We start from the raw sequence: 20,886 nt of genomic DNA, 5'->3' as shown, positions 1-20,886 counted from the left end.
TGCACTTGTCTAAAGCCCCAAGTGACATGCTTTTGACTACTAAATGACCTCAACAGAATCACAATTGGTTTATCTTGGCCTAGGACAGAGTAAAAGCACAACCTCAACAGCTACCAAACGCTAAGCCCCACGTGGGCACTCTCCATTTCTGCTGGAGTGTTTCTGTTTAACCTCCTGTCATTATCAGAGGCGATGGGTACAAGTGACAAGATCTCCCAGTACAGATCTGAAGTTTAAATACTCCTAAATGCTAGAAATGTTTACAGCCAGAAGTATCCATCAGGTTTGTCATAACTGCTTGTTAGAAAAACATCTGTTCCTGTTTGGTACATTTTTTTGCTGGCTTCCCTCTCAGCTGGCCTTTCAGTCTCGACAGCAGAACCAACCAGGCTGACAGAGCAAGGAACATTTTTTTGTTCTTGTACATACAGAAAGCTCACTCCACTGGTAACATAATCATGCTAAACTCCTGCCTGCACAGAAACCTCAGCTTATCTGCTATCATCATGTACTCTTCACATCATTAAAGACAGGCAAAAGCTCACTGCTTAAGCTGTAGCTGTAAAGCAACACTGTAAATACAGCAGTGTTATAACACTATAATGGTGCTCTTTCAAAAGCGCAGCACGAGCAGCCAAAAGGGGAAGGAATTCAGACAGCCCTTTCTGTTGTCCAAGCGGAAGTGAATTTCAGATACTGCTCCAGTTTCCTTTGGTTATAATCCCCCATAAATGAACAGCTAACGCATCAGTTGATAGTAAGGACATTGCAAGCAGAGACTTCAAGAAGTAGAGGCTCAAAGGAAAAAGCAGAAAAGCTGGCCACTTGCCTAGCTATGAGTCTCCTTCCTTTCCATTCTGCTTCTTTTGTTTTTAGGGTTCCTGCACGTTTTGCAGTGTCAGCCAGTTGTCACAGCTGAGAGGACAGCAACACATGTATTTCAGCTGAGCCCATGACCCCAGACACCTCTCGTGGGCTGGGACACGTTCACTGCTGTTTAAACCAAAGCAGTGATCTAGGATCATAAAGCAAGTGACAAAACATCCTGCTGATAAACTATAGAATGTGGACACCTACACATTATTTATAGATTATTAGAGGTTAACATTAGAAAGAGAAAACCATAATGGCTGTGTTGTCCTCCTCCAATTGTTATCCAGCCTTATCATGACAATTTTCCACAGTAGGAAAAAAAAAAAATCTCTCTCCTTTCAGCCTGGGAAAATCATACTGACAGCAAAGTATCCCCCTGTCCAGCTACTCTTACACCATGCCTTCTGGTCAGAATTCATTATACTTTTAGCCATTTGATTTTGTCTTTTCACACTTTGCCCGTGTCAATGCACATGAGTTACGTTTAGAGACTGATACATAGAGGCAAATTGTGTATCAACATCTAAAAAGCAGGAGAGCATGACACAGACATTTCTCATTTTTATAAGACTACTTGCCAAAAACTAGAAAAACAAAAAACACCCTTGGAAAGAAAGGCGAGTGGTGGTGTTGCAAGGTGCAGCAACGTGTCAATGCTGGTAAAGGCAGGCAGGCATTAACTTACTGAAACAACAGACAAGTTCTCCACTGTCCTACACACAATGCTGCTATTAACATCAAGTGTAAAATGAGTATAAAACAACACTGAGATAGATAGTGATGCTGGGTAATGGATGATATCCCTTCTGCCAGAAGGCGGCAACAGAAACTCCATCTCTCTTCTACAAATGTACATCCAATAGGGCAAACAAAGGCTCACTGAACTTGCATTTCCTCACTCTGCACAAGACGCTCAGTGAGTGGAGATGGGTGGAGCGAATGAAGGAGGAGTGTGCTACCCACTGCATCCCATACATGTGAACATATGAGGACCAGCATTAATGAAAGGTTCCTAGCAAATCAAACTTCTCTCTACCAGTACGTCCCACTGTCTAAAGCTATGTTTATGAAAGGGATGCATTCACTCATTGAGATTATATTACAAAACAGCCTGTTTGCAAGCGCGGCTCATTCAGGCAAGGTAGAAGGTAGGGAACAACTGTGACATCACTGCACCCCACCTGAACATGTCTCATCATAGTTCTGGCAGCAGTCCTGCTGGCAGAAACTTGCTATGCAGATCTGAGCTATGATAGAAAGATTGTGGAAAGAGAAAGGAGGGTGGGGGATGTGTAAGACGCCAAAATCCTGATCCTTTTTCAGAGGAAATCCCTCAGCAAAAAGGGATTGATAGCCTGCAGAAGGATGGCCTGATAACTGAAAAAGATAACAACTAAAATTGTGGTCAGGCTGAGCTGCCATGTGGAAAATCTGGCATTGTCCATACAGCAATGGTGCTTGTTTACTCCTATAGCCAGATAGGAGGGAAAACTACTGGAGGGAAAGACTAATAAGAAACTATTTGCACATCTAAAGGTTGACCTGATCTTTGGAAATAGCCAACCTCCTCCCTTTCAATAAAGTGAGAAGTCCATGCCCCTCACCCGCACTGCAAGACAGGAATTCTTGGCCAAAGGGAGGTATTAAGGTGGGGAGAAGGACCCCCAGGCAAGAGAGTTTAACCTAATCATTTACAATAATGGACTGCTCTTCGAGAACTGAGGCTTGAAAGGTAAACAAACAAACAAAAAACAACTCTGCCTCTTTTGAGGCCTATAGAGGTACCAATCAAGGGAAACCAGAAAGACTCTGCAGAAGTTTTCCAGCTAAAACTGACATTTGAGCAGAGAAAGTGTGCCATTTGCCACTGCTGCACTCTTCCTGGCACCTGGAGCTGTGCTGGCCAGCAGGACCACAGTCATCCACCCCTTTCCGTGACCTCAAGAGGAGAATCATCACAGCAATGCAAGAGCTCATCTCTTGGCTTTATCAGCAAGTGGATGCGTAGGACAGGTGCTTGCTTCTGTTTTGCAACCCATCATTCAGGTAGACTCTCAAAACATAGTTCTGATACATTATCTGGCTGATTTTTGGATTAAAGAAAAGAATGCACTGCCAATTACCACATTCTGACATTGTGATGGTTGCCAGCAAGGGATTAAGCCCTACCCTCAATTCTTCTGTTAAGCACAGACCTTCTAAGAAGCTTACCTGTCAGCTTGCAGCTGCCTGAAGTCTCCAGCTCTTCAAGATACTCGTGTGCTCACTGTAACATGCTGTGTTCTTCTGAGGCAGCAAATAAATGGTAGCCACTTACCAGAAGCCTTTAAAACAAACAAAAAAAAAAAAAAAAAAAAAACACTGTATGAGACTTTCCTAGAGCACCTTGCTTGAATGCAGAACCATATGCTCACTCTGATTTTGTAAAGGATGACACAGATAAAAGTCAGAAACACTGCTTCCAAGATAAACAGCTCACTTTTACATTCAGGGTTGACTTCTGCCTTCCTGGAGCTCTGCGTGCCCTTTCACTTTTTGTTTCCTGGGAGTCCGAATGAGATGAGGAGGAAATGGTAATGATCCATGGGACTCTCACCTGCAGCATATATTCAATCAAGCAGCACACTTCACTGAGGCTCCAGCTTGCTTCCCAAACATGTAAAGGGTGGATTTACAAAAATTCTCAGGAAAACAATTATACTTTTATTTCTATCAAACATTTTATGAGGAAGTCGTCCTTCCTCACCAGTTTGATAAAAGTTCTCTATCATAGGGGTGACAGGAGAGTGAAATAAGGTAAATCTACTCAGCTGGTCTCAATCTAATGAGATCCTTTTGGCCTTATCATTCACCCTCTACTTTCCCCCATTGTGAATTTCCTACCCGCATCTAAAAGAGCTTTTTTTTTTTTTTTTTTTTTTTTTTTTTTTTTTTTAATTGGACTCTGTTTGATCAGCCCTTTACTCTTTCTTTCCACAATCCCCCACACCACACTGGAACTAGTACCAGTAGAGCATGTCAGCATGCCCTAGCAACAGGGAGATTAAGGGAGCCACCAGCTCCGAGGAGTGCTGGCTTGGACTCACTAATTAACTGCAGTGAAAGAAGAGAATGAGAGCAGCCCTTTCTTTGGGACAGAGAAGGCACTAGAGGTGGATGAAGGAGTTCGGCTAAAAGATTTCCCTCCCCCAAAATTTGTCAACACTCAGACCAGTCTTTCCTCAATAAGACTATGTACCTTTGGGGATTGCTTGGCTGACAGAAGTCTTTGCAGAAGGCTGATGCAGCAAAACACTGGTGGGAGTGAATCAGGCCACCCCTATGTCCCACCCAGCTGCATCCACTGCAGGTGGTGGCTGTTGAATGTGGATCTACAGGTGGTCTCAAGGGATGCTCCTCCCCCAGGCCACCTCACACGCAGCACTCAGCCATCAGCTGCTGCTGCCCCTCTGATGGCACCTGGGCCTGCTGCTGCCATCGTGGCAGGGCTGTAGGAAACACAAGCAGCCCTCCATCCCAGCACCCTGCTGCATCTGGCCCCTGCCTCTGGGGGTCCACTTTGTGCAGGGTCCCTTCGCACCAAATCCCCCTCGTACCCTGGCTGTTGTTAGTCAGCCTCAGCCACTGCAGGAAATCTTTCAGAATTATGAAATACTTGTCAAGCATCTCTCTTTAAAAACAAAACCAAAATAATATATATAATAATATTTGCGTTCTTGCTGCTTTGGCACTTCAGCTTTGGACTGAACTGGAAGTGAAACTGCTGAAATCCCACAGGATTTCACAGATACAACACAGGCACAGCTTCCTGTAACTCACTAACCCCCTTCTCTAATGCAAAAAGCTGAGAAAAACTGGAGAGGTTTGCAAACCTGAAGCGAGACTGCAGTGTGGGAAGCAGGACAGGGCTGCTTCCCTGAACCCAGGGCCCTGGGATGTGGTGGCTGGCAGGGGCTGCCTTCACCTCTGCTGACAGTGACAGCACCCCGAGTGCTCAGGAATTGCTGGAAACGGCAGCTCTATTTTTCTGAAGTCAACTGCCACTGAAAAGGAAACTGTAACAGCCTCACTCTGAAAGCGTGGGCTTTCTGTGAAAAAAAAAAAAAAACCTATGGAAAAACAGTACTGTCTTACAAAACAGAACATTCGCCTTTGCATATTAGCCACGGATCTGCTGGTATTAGAGACAAAGTCGGATTTTATTGCTTTTTATTTCTTTCAGCCCTGCAGCACTGACACAGACGAGCCACATAATGAACTGCAGAACCTTTTCTTTCTTGACCACTAGCAGTGAATTCTTTTTTTTGCTCAACTCTGCCTCAGCCCTAACTTTGCTAACATGCTAAAGCCATACATGGCCTTACGTAGCTTCATAAAACCTGCCTTTTTTTATTCAGGTGTACTGCTTTCAAGTGTACTGCTTTCCAGAGTTAACCCTACCAATTAAATTTGTGAGGGCTCTGCTGCTTTCTCTCTCTTTAAGGCTGTGAGACCTCGCCATATGTGTTTGTACAGGACCATTTCTTGGAGCAGACCTGTACTTGGGCAGCGCAGCATGCTGGTGCCTGTGAAGGGGGGCAGAGAAGCGCTCCTGGACTGCAGCTTCCCAAGGGAAGCAGAACAGGGAAGCAGAACAGGATCAACCCCACAGGCTGGCTGCAATGTCCCAGACCCCTGGACCTCAGATGCCGAGAAGGCACATGAAACAAAAATCCCTCCAAATACGTGCTAAATAATTCAAGGCTAGTTTAAAAAAATATATTCAATCTTTTCTTGTAACAGCTTGGCCTTTCTTAATATAGCTTGGAAGAGCAGGATATCTGGCTGCTTTCCAAAAGTCCTTGTTATGGTATTTAATGAACCCAAGGGATCATTACACTATAAATATGCTTCGTGTTTATATAGATGCATTGGGCAACACATTACAATGCTAGGGGTTAACAGTCATTTCCATGGATTCCCAACCAAGATAAAGTCATCCACATCCCTGAGGTGAATACTATTTAAACCTGTGTTTGTAATAAAGAAGGCAGTCAGACTTTCCAGCACCTAAAAAATGGGCAGGTTTATCTGTTATTTATCTCTCAGGTTTGGCTTTTATATGTAAATATGTCCGCAGTGGCTGCGGGGACAGGTCAGTGCTATCTCTGTCCTAAGGCTGTCCTAGGGTCGGTCACTGCCCCAGCATCCTTTCGGCTGGCAGGCAGCAACTTGCAGCTGGAGGGGAAACCCAGCCCAGTGCTCCCCTCCTGGGGATGGGCTATGAGAAGCAGCCACCTCACCTGTCCCTGGTGGGAACTAGTTCCCCTCCAGCCACTGGGATCTGCCAGCAAGGGCTGGGCAGAAATGGCAATCTCCATATAAGCAGCATGTGCACTGCATGGTTGCGACTTGTTTCAGACTGCTTCGAGTTTACCTAGACTAATATTGTGGTAATGGAGTTTTCTAATGGTATCTACATGAAGCAGGCTATTTTAACACGTGTGTTTACACACATGCGGAAATATCACTGAGGTGACTGTTTTCTGAGAAAAGGACTGTGGGTTGAGACCAAATGTGGAAAACATTACCCAGAAAAGTGTTGGAGAAAAAAGGAACAAAAACCCCACGCTACACATGTAGTAAAAGTAGTCACCACATCTGTCAACAAACAGTCCCACATGCACCCACATTGGCAGCAAAACGAGACCTGCAGGGGACCACGGCACCTCATGAGGGTGAAGAATCACAGCAAAACATCAGGCAGGATCAGGCAGGTATGGAGCAACGCCATGCTCCTGTTGCAATGAATGGGGGAAAACCTGCCTGCTGGTGGTGGGTTTGGTCAGGGCCTTAGGCTGGCAAACAGCCATTCTCTTGTGAGGGGATAAAGTTGATTTTTAACTATGGCCAGTGCTCAGGCCACTCATTTCACAGCTGTAACATGCCTCTTACTAGCAACAAACTTCAAGCTGCTCTCCTGTGTGACAAGCAAGTTGCTTCTTGCTTCTGCCTCCCCTTATTTCCATGTAGCCCACGGGCAAGCTAGAAAGCTTTGGTTCCAGAAGCAGAGCATACCCCAGCAGCAGCAGGGGCGAGGGGAGCACACAGCCATCTTCCATGCACACACCGGGCTGCCCGGCTTGCTGGTGGCTTTCAGAGCTGGCAGCTGGCCCTCGCCTGCTCCATGTCAAGAGGCAGAGGTGTGTGCAGTTCCGAGCAAACTTTAATTCACATTACATCACCTGGAAGGCTGGAAGTCAGCTGCCCCATTCCCTGCATGGGGGAGGTGAAGCTCAGCCAAGCTCCTTGGGCATTGCTTTCCTTTCTCCCTCATTTCATGTGTTTTCTTTTTTCCTCTTTCAATATTTACTTCCAAGAAGGGATTAGGTGTGATGGGTGTGGGGCGGATTGCACTGACACAGCTCTGTGAAAGGGACTCATCCAAAGAAGAGACACGGGTTGTTTATTAGCAGCTTGCAGAAATCCCAGGGTACCATTACCCTCTGCACCACGGCAGAGCCAGCCCAGCCTCAGACATTAATGCAGCTCTGAGGACAACACTTCATTCCACGTCTCCAGTGGAAAGCTTTTATAAAAAGTCAAGTATCCACATGGGATTAGAGTAATAATAATGCCCTGCACTGAAGTATAAAATATAGGGTGTGAAATCAAGCAGCTGATCAGTGGTCAAAATTACTACCACATTGACTCCTCAGCTACTTTCTTCCATTCAACAAACTGGGCAGTTTTGATGTGGGCTCTACCAGAGCAGGCACATAGTGCTGCATCTTGATTTTAGCAACAGGAAGCGTGGAACATCAACAAAATTAGCATTTTTCTGTCACAGATCTGTGGAAACTGCTTGCCTGGGCAGACAGAGGTGCTATAGGAAACCCCACAGCCAAGTTCTGGGGCAGTGGGTGGCTCACGCAGCTAGGGAGCCCTGCAGGGCCACAGGAGGAAATAGCTGCAAAATCTCTTTATTGCTGCACTCAGCAACTGCACCTCCGCGTAAAGAAATCTGACCTATTTTGCCATCACACACACCAGTTTTACACCAGTGTCAGTCCAGTGACATCAGTGTGGTTACTCCATTCCTTCATAAGTTAAAAATCAGGCCCAAAGAATAGCTTCACTGAGCAGAAAGATGTTCTTTTAACATGCTCCTAGTCCAACCACACTCAGGGGACTGATCCCAGTTTTTGCTGGATGTTCATTTTCTGTATAAGAGCATTTGTCTTTTGGGAACTCTTGGCTCCATCTACACCAACTCAGGATGATACTGCCTCACCTGCTAGGAGATCACAGTCAGTAAAGGGCCGAACTGCAGTGACTGGGGTATCCCCATGACACCAACACCAGCGCAAGTGAGCTGAACCAAGAGCCACCACCACGTGGTGGAAACACTGCTGCAGTTTCCTTTCATATTCTCCTTCCATTCATGTCTCCTGTTTATCGGTGTGGATCTTCAGGCAGCCTTTCAGCTACCTGTTTTGGGGATGCTGGAAGCCAGGCCAGCAGAGTCCCTGGAGCACTTCAAATGAAGTAGAAGGTGAGATTGGAAAGATGGCCAGAAGCAGAGAGAGCATGCGGTGTAAGATCAAGGAGATAAAACCTTTTGTTTTCGACTGCTATTCCTGCCAACAGCAATCCAGCCTGCAGCTGCCAGCAGATAGGTGTGCCACCACGCCTTGGCAGACGAGACAAGGGATTCTCATACCTCCTGCCACATGGATCTGGATAGGCTGTAAAAGCAGTTTAAACCTAAAGCCATTATGTCTGTTGACTGCCCCTTGCATAGAGCTATGCTCAGAGATCAGTAAGATTGCAAAACCAAGTTCCTATATTTAGAAAAAGTCAGGCTTGTGCTGCTGGTGAAACCTGAACTCCGTGCAGATGTTGGAATGCTTTCTTGCTCAAGCCCCTGCAGGAAGCCTGTTGCAGCGAGAGGCAGGACAAGGCTGAGGGGGCTGGAGCAGACCCTACTGCCCTCACCCCAGCCTGCCTCACCACCCACATGGGCTTCCAGTGAGGCAGCTTCTTGTACAACAAATAGCGTGTGATCACATAATTACAAACTGCCATAATGCCTGTTCACAAAAGAGCTGAATTAATCCTGAGCAGGCAGTTACAAGCACTATTACATCATTAGACTAATCGCTCCTTGGCTGGCCATGAAGGACCTCATCCTGTTCCCACTGAAGCCAAAAGACCATACATACCTCTATTGGCTGCAGTGGAAGCTGGCTTGGGCTCGCCCCAAGGCTCATTCATGGCTGTTAGCTGGTAGTTGAGGCTCTACCCTTAAACACATTAATCTTTTCATGCATAACTCATACACCACACCTAACACTTGCACTTTCATTCAAGTAGAGGCTTCAGCCCCAGTGCTGTAGGCGGTGGAGCGAGCGTGAGGGGAACTCGCCCTGCCACTGTGCTTGCCTGACCTGTTTGGCCTGTTAAGTTGTTCATTGCCCTGAGCTGCTGCAGAGCAGAAGATGGAGGAGGTCTGCTCCTGCCTTGTACTGCCCACAGCTGAAGCCCTTCTGGCCACAACAAAGCACCCAAATATGTTTCCCCACCCTGGCGCACAAGTGAGAGCAGGGTGCCCTGGCAGCCATGATGGCATCAGCTGGGACACAGTGGCAGAAGATGTTGGAGGTGGGAGTGGAACAGGCACGCGTGCCCTGGTGGCATCATACCACAAAGACAGTGCTGTGCTCCTTCAGGCTGAATGGCAGATGTGCTGTGGGATCAGTTTTCCAGAACAGTTCTTACCTTCACCACATCCCCAGCCTACCAGGCTTTGTAACTTTTGCAAAGGGGCTGAATGTATGAGATTTCTGGGGAAGGCTTCAGTGGGTGATAATGTATGTGGGAGCAACCTTTACATATGAACACGTCTTACCCTCAACCTTCTTGTTTGTGTTCTCTAAATATTGCAAATAGTCATTGGAATTTTCCTTTACAATAACCTCACGTGTAGCCTTTTTATCACCCCAAGAAACCTGCCATCTGACAGCTCTGCCCCCGTTACTTACCATGTACCAATTTCAGAGTGGCACACAGCAGCACTGTCACTCCAAAACAGCGGTGTGCAAAATGCCCAATCATTGCTCTGGAGAAAGTAATTATGCCTCAATCTAACAAACCAAGGATGTTATTCTTTTATTTATTTCATTTCAAGCTTTCCTTTGTTTAACTTAAACTGATCTGGTTTAACTCTTTTCTTTTTTTTTTTTTTTTTTTTTTTTTGTACCACGTGAAATAACTCCATGGCTTTCCTTCTGTTTATTCACAAAAGGAATGGATGAGGTCATTTTATATTGCTCTTCAAACCCCGAATGTGTTTGTGGATATATTTTACATGCACAGAGGAGAGGGGGAAGGGGGAAAATAAATAAATAGAAGAAACTGAAAGGAAAAGGAGTGGAAAGGGCAAAAGAGAACCTCAAATTAAAACCAGAGAAAGCATATGAACACATGTGTGCATGTCCATACACTCAGGCACACATGGTCTCACAGACACCCAGGCAACTTGCTATTAAGGCAGCTCAGCTGTTTCTAATACATAGCATAGAATTCTAGCTGGAGAAACATTTTATTTTAACAGTGAGTCACTCATGAGAAAAATGTGGGTGTAACTTAGAGGGAACAGGGCTGGGGAAAGTTCTATGAACGCAAATTTTGCAAGCCCCCAGATAGGAAGATGCATGAAGCTGATCAAGGTGCAAAGGGTATCCCACTTGGGCTGTGGCCGGATCTGTCCTGCCCTGGAGAAGCCTGAAGAGATGGTGGTGGGAAAGCTCTGCGCATCCCCACCAGGACAACCCCAGGTATGGCCATTGCCAGCATGGACGCCAAGCGGGGCCAACAATGCCAAACACAAGGGCCATTCTTTATGCAAAGTTGTGTGGGCCAGATGGTGCTGTTGGATGCACGTCCTTCACTCCAAAGTAATTCTGATTCACTTTACTGCCAGTGAGACTGGGATGCAGCCCAGAGCTGAGGATCCCATTCCAGCCCCTTAGCGCAAGCACTACACGCACGGGAAGTCATTGTCCCAGCACCTCTAAGGCTGGGCACACTGAGGCTGGGAACTGAAAACACGTCAGTGGGTTGTGAAACACCCACTGATTCTCAGGAGTGTAATCACCATGGGAAGAAAGGTGGCTGTTGCTTAGGAGTGACAGACAGCTTGAAGATCAGGTGTTCTCCCTTGGCTGTCCTGTAGTCTTTCTATGAGAGTTTGAATTCCCGTGTCCCAGTTTTCTCGCCAATAAGCTGGTGACTAAGAGGGACCAGCCTTCTTGGGAACAGCTGAACAATATTAGTGGGTACTGCACAGAGCATTCATGACGGCTAACATTCTTCTGGTGGGCAAAACCTGCTGACACCCAGAGTTATATTGTTGTTAATTATTCCTTGGTGTGATTCAAGGAGGCATGGCCAAGAATAGCAGCAAAGTGAGCAGCAGGAGACCTACCAGGAAATAAAGCGTAATGGTAAAATCTCATAGAGCATGGATTGCCTTCTGGGGAAAAAGTGCTCTGTTCCTTAGGCTGATTAAAAAAGGGATCACCACAAGCATTTTGAAGCAGCAGTGCTTTTTTGCTTGTTTAGAATGGTCTATCTGTCTCACAAAGAGGAGGCTGACTCCTAGAACTCTGCTATACCCATGCAACTGTAAAAAAATGTTTTTTATTCTGATTATGTTATTCCTTAGTGAGAGAGAATTTCTCCGGGTCTTTTCCATCTGTTAAGTTCCATGGTTTGTGATTCACTGTAAAAAAACAAGGGTGGTAGAAAAAAAAAGAGTTGTTTTGAGCCATGTGGTGATGAAATACAGTAACTGAAAATGCTGTGGGTTTTGAGGTTGGATTTTGTGATTAAAATATTGTTAGGTTCAGGGTAGGATTGGCTGGTAAAATGAGTTACAGTAAGACACTATGTTTTCACCTCTAGAAAGTTGAGTTCAAGCTCTGTTTAAGATCACAAAACCCGTAAGTAGTTCAGGATGATTAACAGTTTCTGAATGGCACAGGGCAGGAACAGCAGGGGCAAGAAGGTCGGGTGGGATTCACACCATGGAGGCCACGGCCTGCAGGACAGCAGGGCACCACAGGCGAGGTCAGACTTCTTCTGGCATGGGGGTAAGGACGAGTGCAGAGGGGAGGCTGAGGGGCCGGATGAAGGCTGTGCGGCCATGTGGTTGTGGCGGGTGCCACGTGAAATGCGTGCCTGCATGCGCTACCCAAGCAGTGACAGAGGCGCAATGCAGTTTAGTCCCACCCACCTCAGATTATGAGCGGACAGAGATGACGCTACTTCTGCACAACGGTGCAACATCAGAGGCTCCTGTGCAGATAGCCACTTCAACCCATACAGCAATGACGTTTGTTAGTACCATTTTGCAATTTGTTCCTAAGCTGCTGATTCAAGAAGCTGAGTTGCAGAAAAACCCTGCCAGGAACCCTCTCAGGTTCAGCTGACCCAAGCTTTCAGTTTTAATCTATCTCAACAAGATGTGTATTCTCATCAAATGCACCGCTTGCACGCATGTATCCCAGACAGCTGGAAAGAGCACTGATGCCCTTCAAGGTACTAAACACAAACCAGTGCAGCAGGCAGATTTGCTTTCGAGCTGCCAGGCCAACCCATTAGCCAGGTATCACTTGCTCTTGAAATACAACATAGATAGGGTTTAAGTGATGCATCACTGCCGGTTTGGTGTTCTGCATTTACCCTAAATGCAGTTAATGTGGTTACTGTTAACAGAGAGTTACAGATCTACTCACAAGTTAACAGCTCTGTTAAGATCATCTTATCAAGTTGTCTGGAAATAAAACTGAGCTTTTTGCATAGCACAGTGTTTATTGGGTGTTTTTGGTTACTTCTGAGATTTGGTAAAGTACTGTGACTGGTACTTTACCAGTATGTTGTTTTTTCTTTTTCTATAATTTCAATGAGTCCTAGAGTGAAACATGAATTTGATTCAATTTGAGCTTGAGTATTTTTTGTACTAAAAAGCCTTCTTTTAGCACTCAAGATACTCCCTCAGTTTCTAATGCTTATCTGTAAGCTTACCTTACACAGGGAGGTACAAACCCATTCAAAACCACAACATGCTTCCAAAGTGCTTTAGGGAGCTGGGAATTATTTGATCCATTTTACAGACCAGTCCCCATTTCTGCATAGAATGGAGCCCAGCTCTAACCCCATGTCCCTACGGTAACCATCAGCCCACAATACCATTCACATGACCTGCTCTCAATTTGCCTTAGCTAGGCAGGGGTTCCGAGGAATTGTGTTTATTTATATTTCCTTGAGTAAAGGACAATCTATCCAGAGCCCTGGATAACCCAAAATGCAATTAACAAATGCATTCAATTTCTACAATAAGAAAATACTTTGCTCAGTAGGAAACTAATCATGTGGCACTTCCAGCAATCCCTTTTGGTGCTTCCCTTCTTCTGGGGATTAAAAATCATAATGATCCACAAAACTTCAGTATCTCCAAGATTTGGCGTTATGAGGAGCCCTGAAAAACCAGCAAATTCAGCTGAGTCCAGGCAGAGACGGATGGTGGCTTCCAGCATCCTGGTACCCCCCTTGCCCTGCAGAGACCTACTCTTTCCTAGCACGGGGACTCTCGTGCAGAAGCTCCTGCTGAGAGCTGCTGTGACAGTCTGTAAAGGGAAAGGAGACACTTATTGAAAACAATTGTGGGCCATCCAGGTAATTTACAGGAAGCAACCAGTCCCTGAACCTCCTGGAGCCTGTGAGCCATCAGGAGATGTCCTGGAGGTGCAGGAATGTTGCGTGCTCTCAAGGAGACGATGCCCCAAACGCACAGCTGTGTTCCTGCAGTAGCTGCCATCTCCAGATGGGTGTAGGATGTGACCGTAGGAAGACACATTGCAGCAGCCTAAAGTTGCTGGCTCTGCAAATTTGGATGACGCCCCATCGAAGGGCAGTGTTGCAAAACTGGTGCATCGCACAGCCCTTTCCAGTAGAACAGTTCGCAGAGTGTTGCTCCCTAGACTTTTGCGTCACTTCTCCTTGTGCTCTCCCAGGTTAAGTCACTGTTTTCCCAGCGCTCTCCACATGCCACCTTGCACAACACCGGCAAGACTCCTCAGGAGCACCTGAACTCAGCCAACAGAAGTGAGAGCTTGTAGAGGATGCCCTGTCCTAATTCAGCTCCCACAGCCCCTGAGCTCTCCGTCCCTCCCAGTAATGACCTGAAGCACAGGGCTGTGTGTGACGGCAGAGGCAGGGCGGCCGTTCTGACCCTGTGAGAGGCACGGCGTCCCACCAGCCTGAGCTTGTGCAGCAGCACAGGAACAAAACAAACCACAGCGGAAGTGTGGCTAACAACGCCCGGCACGCCGTGTTCTCAAACGCGCAGCTTTGTGCCGGGGCACCGCCAGGTTTGGCTGGCGAGGCGAGCACTGTGATGGGGCGTGCTGCGGCAGGCAGCCCTACGTGCAGGGCCTGCCCGGCGCTGACGCACAGAGCTGTGGCTGCAGGCACAGGCCTTCCTCGGGCTGCCCTCCCACCCTGCAGCCCGGCCCAGCACCGGGCCTCCATCATCGCTTGCCCTGCCATGCGCACTCACGGACACAGACAGGGGTCGACCCTGGTTGTCATTAGCAGCTGAGTGCAGGCAAAGAGCCTGCCCTGGCATTTGCTGCCCCCAGTAGCAGCCTGGAGAAAGGCAAGGCAAGAGCACCTTCCACGAGGGTTCCAGGGTGTGTGGTCCCCACCTGCTGCCAGAGGCTCCCAAGAAGAGGTGGGATGTGACCACCATCACAGCTCTCGTGACCACGCTCCTTTGCTCAATGTTGTGTCTGCGCAACCTCACGTCGCAGGCATGCAAGCTAAAAACCTCTAATGGGTGCTGAGTCATAGCTCAGCACTAAATCAGCACAGCGTATTCTGGCACAACTGGATCCCCTCATAGCATAAAAGTCAGGACAAGCTCCAGCATGGGAGTATTTGGTGCAGTCATTTGAGCTATGTCCATCCATCTCACTGCCACCCCAGGGCACAACCAAATTCCACAAGCAATGTGAAGCCCACACCTCAGAGCCAAGCAGGAGATGGCAGCATGGTGACTAGGGCAGGGCACAGTGTGAGGGCACCTTCCTAGCAAAAGGGCTGTGGCTAAGGCAAGCCCTGCACTGACTTAGCCCTGTATGCTACCAGTGCTGAGAAAGAAATTCCTTTAAGCTTTTTAAACTCACACTTTGCTGTTGTTTTTTATCTTGAAAACACCTCGAGGGAAATTCTGAATCCCTCCATGTTGGGCCCGCTGGTATTTATATCTAAGCTGCAGTAGCAGAGCCATGTGAATAACTGATTACTGTTCCAGGCAGATTGCAAATAAAAAGAATTCAGTTTCCTCATTGAATGGAACCTTCTTTTTTCCTCTCAAATAGGAACTCTCTACTCAGGAAAGCGCCAAACATTTAACCTGTTCATTTCCTTTTTTTTTTTTTTCCTTCAGGTTTGTTTCATTTAGAAACGATTAAAATGTAACCAAACTCACTCCTGACAAAATCATTCTAAAATGAAAAATAGCATTTAGATGCCACAGCACCTAAGCATGGCACTATTTCTGCTTGTTTTCTTCAAAACCCACTTGCAGATATGATGCATTGTGTTGGCCCGAAGGAGCACGGAATCAATTATTTAACAAAGTAATGTGCCTAGCTCTACTTGATTTTGTTCTCTCAGTACAACAACATTTAGGTAGCGCTAATAAAAAAATGCTGCCTTGGTGCGAGTGGAAGCGGGAGATCTTTGTTTGATCACTGTTTCCCAGCATGAAAAAGAGCAGTGCTAACTTCCCTCTGCTGTTGTCAAGGCACCTCCTCGGGACGGCCCGGGGAGGCAGCAGGAAGGGGAATGCAGCTTCCATGACTCATTCATTCCTCGGCCGCTCTGTGGAGACGGCCCGCAAGTGGTCGATCGGTGGCAATTGTCATGGGGAGTTGGTGATGTGGGTACTCAGACCATCAGCATATTGCACAAGAGCCGTTCAAGGGCTTTCCTCTTGAGGAAAGCAGGTCCAGACGCTGTCTCTAAACCTGAGAAACTCCACCTGTGTCTCTCACCGAGTCCATCTCAACCACCTTTCAGGGTGCTGTTTATACAACGTTATTTTTTTATATTTTTAGCAATGATGTGAGAGCTAATGAAAGAACAGAGCAGGGCCAGATCAGGGTTATCAGGCAGAGATAAACCAAAAATACTTCAGAAGAGGTAAGTTTTAGACAGTACTGCAGGAGAAGGCATTTAAAATTATTCCACCTTCTAATCAAGTCTTTCTCTAAGCTTCCCCCTGTGGCACACTGCATTCTCAGTGTATCCTGAAGTTCACAAAGACCAAGAAGTATGTCCAACAAAATGGAGAATAACAGTATGCTTCAGAGAAATGCTTTAAACTACTCACACTACTCATACTAGTTACGGGAGGCATTCTGCAACCATGAGGTATAGCTGGGTTTAGCAAATGTTCTGTCCAAAGGGGCTTTATTTCCACCAGACCCCTTTTCCAGCAATCCTCTTGAGCCAGACCAGCATTCAGTCAATTTTCCCTACTTGCCGGCTATAAACAAACTCTTTTTTTCTTTTGTTGGGTGGTATTCAATCCCCCACCTCCCTTGGTAGCAGTGAAGATTTATAGCAGCATGAAAGGCCAGCCTAACTATGGCAAGTGTTCGCAGCAACGCTGCCTTGAAGTTCCAGCTTTGCTTCCTGGGGAGCTAGGAGATATCTGTGATGGGCCTCAGCTCATGCCCATTATATCTGTATTCAGGTGCATGAAAAAAGCAGATGTGTGCCAGGTAATTCCCATGCACGTGCTCTCAGTGTGCTGCACTCTGTGACACAACAAAACCTTTGCTCACACTTGTACCTGCTGGCTTAGTCATACCAACCACATTGCCACTGGAGCTGCACGGGTGGGTGGGAGGTAAAGAGACAGCAATTTGTGAGGGCAGCAAGAGTGCAGTGAGGATGCATCACTGCCTGCAAGGTGGAGGCCTCTTCTGCAAACCAGCTCCTGAAGAGTCAGAGCACAGAGCAGGACTGGTGGCCAGAATCCCAGTGCCACCTTGTCTTCCCATACAGGCAGAGGTAGCACCAGTGGACAGCTTGGCCACAGCAACGGCTCCCGGCTCCTGGCAATGCTTTCCTGTTCCCCAGATCCCAGTACAGATTTGTACATCACAAACCTTTCAGAGTGGAATCGGGTTAGCTGCTCCTCGCCCTGGGTCACGGCACAGCCATGCCCTGCATCGCCCCGGGGAGGTGGGTGCTGGGCCTCAATGGGGGCTGTAAAAGGACACTTAGCATCCTTGTGCTGGATGGCCCTCCTCTTGTTGCTATGCATGCATTCAGAGCTTAAATCCGGCTTCATTTCCCTCTGAAAGCTCGTCTAGCAATTTGGAAAAAGAAAAGAAGAAAAACAGCACTTAAAAGCATTTACTGTTTTTAGAACGATTTTGTAGTACAGCAGACTCCAGGCTCACTTGTGCTAGGTGCTGTGCAAACATAAAGGCAGCTCACAAATAAATATGGCCCCGTATGATCTTCCTTTGTCTGAGACATAAAGCTGCTCTCGGAAAGGCTGGTAATCTTTTTCCATGGGGCTATCCAGGTCTGAAATAAGTGGGGTGTGGTAAATCTATGCTGACGTAAATGAGAGAAGGTGTTTTGAAGAACCCGGGACAGGGAGAGCAAATTGAAAACAGAGCACTCTGTGAATATCACACAAGAAGAGCCTGGTCTATTTTCTGTTTCTTATTTCTGTTACTGCAGAAATTCCCCTCATCTTACTTTAGAGAGAGGAGGCCAGGAGGCCAGAGCCATGTGGTTTGCTGCTGTGATCTGGCAGTAACTGAAAGAGGAGACCAAAGTGACTGCAAACCACCCAGCCCTGGACCTTGATGTGAGGGTGCAGAGCTGGCCCCTGCCTCATGTGGGGTGAGTCCAAATTCCACAGCCAGATCTGAGGACATCTGGGCCGGCTGGGAATGGGGACTGGTACCAAATCACCAGTGGTGCCACTTCTCTTTAAGGCAGCAATGGTGTTTTGGGCTTCTCTCCCATTCTCAATGCTGCGGAAAGCTGCAAGCCAGACTATTTCTACTTGAATGAAAGGGTAAAAACCTCCTCCTCTGAATTCATGTGCTAAATGGCGTGATAGTTTACAAGAAACATTTCTTAAAAAGCTGTTCGGGCTTGATTTTTATATTCCTCTTCCTCTAACAAAGTGCCTGTGAGTTCAGTACAAACAGATAAACAGTCCTGCACGGCGGGTAGCCTAGCTACATCAGCTTGTGCTCTGAACTACTGAGGTTTTGGATGATGTCAGTCTGGTCTCCTGAGGGCTGCTGTTGTCATCAGATAGCGAGGTCGATAAGGCACATGTTATGATGAGGCATGCTCTTGGGTTTAACCATAGTATCGTGTGCGAGGCAATCAAGAAAGCGGAGCATTTCCTGGTACAGTACCTCGGTAAAGCTGCCTTCATAGGTATTTCCATCACACTGCCCTGTGCTCAGCACGCAACGCACTGCTGACAACCCAAAAGACCAAACATTGCAAGGTTTCAAAAATCCATTTCCTCTAACACAAACATGTTTGTTTGGGACTTGTTTCTTTTCCTGATATCAGTTTCCTTTTCTCTTGTTCCTTTTCTCTTGTTCCTTTTCTTTCCCTTTCTTTCCTCTGCTTTTCTTTCCATTTCTTTCATTTTCTTTCTTCTCTTTGCTTTCTTGTCTTCTCTTTCTCCAGAAAACACTATTTAGAGCCAGACAAAGTAAAGACACTTTCAGAAGCAGTTTTTCTGCTGGTCCCTCACCCCAGCTCCATTGGAAGCACCTGAAATCCTGCACAGTCTGTGGGCTGGAGGCTCTTGTTTGGATTTGGAGACTCCAGCCCCCACCAGCACTGGTTTCCCCACTGCTCAGATGCTTGCTGCCAAACTGCGGTTTCTTCCCCTCCTCTTGTATTACTTTATATTGAATACTGTGGTTTGTTCTATTGGCAGACTGAATGATAATAGTTCAGGATCAGTTATGCGACTCAAGGAGTACTGAAAAGGAGATTGTACATAGCCTTTACCTGGAGCTGAACTGAATTTTACTTTGTTAGCATTCAATTTCATGTATACTTTTCATATTTCACTTAGATGGAGCAGGCTGGATCCCTGACCACCCTTCATTGCTGGACAGCTGGAAGACTCAGGGCAGCCTCAGTCTCACCGGAGAGGCCACGTGCAATAGATGTGCAAAACCCGAAGTGATCCACACTTCTGCCAGCTCTGGCCTGCCCACAGCTGATCTCCATGTACTGGAAAAAGGCAGAAAATGCATTTTTTCAAAATCCTGACTATATACATTATAATCTTGAACTTTGCTGTCCCTCAGTCTTCAATATACCAACGAATAAAGAGGCCATTTCACTACCTAAATAAAGCCTCTGGGACCCAGTAGGAAAGCATTACACCTTTGTGAAAAGAGCAGCAGTTAATGTGACAGCAAAACTCCAAGCTGACAAAAGCATTACGTGCAAGCCCACAGCTTTGCGAGGAGCAGCAATAGGCTGTGTGTGACAGCACTTACTGCAACACTTGGGTTTTTCCATCCCCTAAAGGACTGAACTCAGCATAGCTTTTAAACTTCTTCAGGCCTTTTAGAAAGTAACTCATCTCGAGCTTTTAGACTCAGAGGACAGAAGGTCTTGACTGAACCAAGGATAAGGTTTACAGAGCTGGAGGTGTTCCATACAGGAGCAAGGCTCCTGGTGTGGGCATGCTGGGAGCTGAGAGACTCCGGGAGCTGGAACCCACACTGGGCACATTGCTATCTGGCACATAGCTGGGTTTACTGCTGCCATGAGTCACACATATTGAAACCCAGCTTGTGTTCCCTGTTGCCCACACAAGACAGAAAACATTGAATGCACTTTGCATCTGAACTGAAAACCTCATCTCACACCCTCTGACCTTGCTCTCCTCCTCCATTCACAGTCCTGTGGCATTCAAGGCTTAATTGCTTGTAGTTCTATCAGCAAAGGTGGTTATACTTGCTGATCATCTTACATGTGACAGCACAGTCATACGCTGAATTCGAAAGAAATATTGAAGAAACAGATAGAGGTGACCTAGTAAGCATTCTGTGGGTCATCCATATTTTTACACCAATTTTGATAAGGTCTCCTATAAAGATTGTCAGAGGGCATAAGTAACATCAGCTGAGGGCCAAAGTTTTTTTTATGGACAATAAACGAGCAGCATTATAGGAAACAGAGCTGCAGTCACCCCTCCCTCTCATAGCGAGGAGCACAACATGGCCAATAACCTGCACCCTCCCATTCAGCCACTGACAGAAATTAGGTGTAGGTACAGCTGCCAGAAAATGGTCTATCTGATATGGCTGGTTATCCAGCTCACTGACTGTAAGGACAGGCAGTTAGATTCATAGTTGCTGAGTTTAGAGCCTAAAATAAGATAGAATTGCCTCTTTCTTTTTTCTTTCTTTTTTCTTTTCTTTTCTTTTTTTTTTTTTTTCCTCCTTTGGAGACATTAGGCACCTAATTGTCCTCTTTCTTTACCACAGCTGGAACCCAGATTCTCACTGCTGAGCTCTTACCATGGTCAAGAGCAATTCACAAAAAGCAACTAGCCTGCCCTTCAGCCTCCAGGTGAGATGTATTACAAAAAATACTTTAGCTTGCAATAGTCCCAGAGGTGATCCAGCATCTCCAGGAGACCATCACTTCCTGTTTCCCAACACAGAACTTCATTTATGGCAGTTGCCAGTGGGAAAAGCTGAGCAACCTAAATGCAAGGGCTGGGCAGAACAATTCAGAGCTATGGAGTGCACAGGGAAAGACCCAGGGACCAACGCTGGGACACCAAGCAAGCCAGCTGCTGCCAAAAAAAGGGAGACAAACATCTGCGATCAGTATGAAGGAACAGTTTATTTCCCCTCTGCATGATCGCCCTTTGGAAAT

The 20,886-nt window shown here is 46.6% G+C and overlaps 1 long non-coding RNA gene across 2 annotated transcripts in view; it reads right to left on the bottom strand.

Moving 5' to 3' along the window:
- LOC149917819 (uncharacterized) overlaps positions 1 to 5,601 on the bottom strand; it is a 49,452-nt gene extending 43,851 nt beyond the window's left edge. The window contains exons 1-2 of one of the 2 annotated variants that reach the window (XR_016466905.1): positions 4,746 to 5,601; positions 3,085 to 3,197 (exon numbers count right to left, since the gene is read on the bottom strand). This is a non-coding gene — a long non-coding RNA (uncharacterized LOC149917819). Of the gene's footprint in view, positions 1 to 3,084; positions 3,198 to 3,287; positions 4,499 to 4,745 lie in introns of those variants that run through there. The other variant, XR_016466904.1, reaches the window with a different exon arrangement.
- Positions 5,602 to 20,886: the final 15,285 nt, after the last annotated feature.

This window comes from Phasianus colchicus, chromosome 5 (assembly GCF_987193195.1).
Source record: "Phasianus colchicus chromosome 5, bPhaCol1.hap1.1, whole genome shotgun sequence".
NCBI lineage: Eukaryota > Metazoa > Chordata > Aves > Galliformes > Phasianidae > Phasianus > Phasianus colchicus.
The sequence above is the reverse complement of the archived record's forward strand: the minus strand, read 5'-3'. Positions and strand labels throughout refer to the sequence as shown.